The sequence below is a fragment of the Branchiostoma belcheri genome, unplaced genomic scaffold (assembly GCF_001625305.1).
Source record: "Branchiostoma belcheri isolate BF01 breed outbred unplaced genomic scaffold, Haploidv18h27 scaffold42, whole genome shotgun sequence".
In the NCBI taxonomy this organism is placed as follows: Eukaryota; Metazoa; Chordata; class Leptocardii; order Amphioxiformes; family Branchiostomatidae; genus Branchiostoma; species Branchiostoma belcheri.
This window is the reverse complement of record NW_017804043.1, coordinates 2542681-2545207: the sequence shown is the minus strand read 5'-3', so window position 1 is coordinate 2545207 and position 2527 is coordinate 2542681.

Here is a 2527-nt window from a genome sequence, read left to right as displayed (position 1 = left end):
CTGGTATTGAATGGTTACATACTAAATGTATTTTGTTTACATGCATTCCAGTATATCTGACAATGGTTGGGTACAGTACAGGTGTTCCTATATTTTATGTTCTTTTCTGTTTTGTTGTTCCTACTTTCAAATTTGAATACACTAAATGCAACAGATACGTCTGTTTTCCCTACTGTTCAGCTGTAACCAAACCAATGCCTCAAGTAAACTAGCTATGGGCAGGGAGACATAACAATAACATTGCAACTACCAAACCCCAAAAGTGCACTCACTCTTCTCCAAAGCAGAAACTACCAAAAAGTAGATGAACACCAAAGATGACATTTCTGTGACTTTGACCAAGGAAGCCAGTTCTATGAGAAGGAATAGTTGTACCATGTCTGTCCCTCCCTCCTCACCCTCCCTCCATATGTTGTAAATATGAACTTTCTTCAAAGCATTTTGTTGTTAACGTTAAACTAACAGAAATGCAAAGTTCGTGATTTTTATGAAAAAGTTCTTATTATTTTTCATTTCTTTGCCAATTTTGAAATTATCATGCTCACAAACCAAATTGTCTGTGTTTGCAGTACTTGATTTAAATTTGAGCTAACACTACTGATAATCAAACTTGGTAAGAAAATTTTCTTTGTACGTTTCTATCACAAAGTTGCCACATTCCATTCTTTTAAAGCTGCAACATTTATGAAAACAGACATGGCTACAACCATTCTCTTCTTAGCAATCCTTCAAACATGCCTTAATTACCAACCTCAACCTGCTTAACTGTGACCTAAATGTACTGTACAACGGTATAGATGTATAAATATCTGTAAAAAAGCAACATAACTACGTGTATATTAATGTATGCAATGTCCTCTAGTGAAGAAAAAAATGTCGTATTTGTGCATCCCCTTACTAAAAGGACAGGGAAAAATTACGGAGAAAGATTTTGAGGATTGTGGTTGATTCTTTGTGGAGAGATGCTAGGACCAGCAAGGGGCAGTTATTGTATGATGTCCTGTGCCTTTCTCTGTAAGCAAGTGTTGTGGAATCTATATATAGAAGTCCAAAAATACAGTCTCAGTCCTCACCAATTTCCTATTAATTGTTTCTTAGATTTTCTTTCAAGAAAGAGCCCAAAGACAGATCCATGGTGCGAGACAATGTGCCCTCAGCTAGAATACATGTAACATAGTGTTGGGTTACAAGAATGGAGGCAAGTGTCCCCTATGTGTGTTCAAATTCTCCAAAATCGGTCAAATAAGGGAGTCTGAAGGAAAGCTATGTTGTGAAGTGAAAAAAGAGAAAGAATTCTAGCAGCTTAAGAAGGGTTCTATACAAGCAGAGTCAAGGTCATTCCTTATGGGGGAGGGGGGCACATTTTGTGCAAATGTAAAACAGCATGGGAGGAGGTATTCCAATAAGGTTAGAGCTCAAGCCCAACTGAATGAGCCTTTGAGGTTAGTATGTTGGTATGATGTTAATCAGATGTTATGTACAAGATTTTTAAGTAGCCGGAAGTGCTTGATTTGATGGATCCATGTTGGCAATGTGTCTGAATGTATGGTCTGAACAGACTTGGTTTGGTTTCTTTGGGCAGAACTGTTATAACTTATTGCTTACAGATTAGGTGAACTTGTTCGTCCTAATTGAAGGTCTCACAGTGTTCTACTACCCTAAGGCAGTATCACTAACAGTGCTATTCTAGCAAGCTTTTTTAACAGTGTTTTGGAATATGTTCAGTCTATGTTCATTGTGATGTCAACTTTCTTCCTGAATCTTTCGTTATCTCAATTGTGCAAACTTCATGGAAGCCTGCACTAGTGAAACGTGACAGTGAATCTTTTAACGATGAATGTGCTCGTCGAGTTTTGGCCCTTTTATTTTAGAAAGGGGGCCCACCACAGCAGCCTTCTGGTCAGCCTTTTGTATTATTGAGTATTAACACTAACACGCGGTTACGATATAATATATGTTCTGTGTATTGTTTTGTATATTCATACTTGTGAGAATGAGCTCTTACGGCTCTATAATCAGTACAGTAGAATTCTGTTGAGGACATGTTGTACTCCTTGTTGGTTTTGTTCCGTCTGTTGGACACAAATTTTTTCCTGGTCTTTGACATCACTTTTCTCCCTTTGAATGTCTTTTTCTGGTATTTCTTACAACACATGTAGTTTCATTGTTAACTCTGCAAGCTTTCATGCTTTCCAGTCTCATTTCAAACCTGTTTTTTTTTCTCTGTAGTTTAAAAAGATTGATTCTGATTCTGTTAATTTTTTTCTATTTACAGAATGTCCATTGTCTTATAGATTCTGAATTCAAAACACCACTTGCATTTTATACGTCATACAGTATGTACATGAATACATACATGTGTATGAAGTTGCTTGGACTTTTTGCACTCTCTTGTTCTTGATTCTCTTTGTAAAGGGACAAACATTATTTGCCAGTAGATGCTTTACCATATTATTTATTGACTTTGAATAGCTTCTTGAGTTACCAGTCCACCAGATAGTAAACAAATCCATCAAGGAGGTATCAG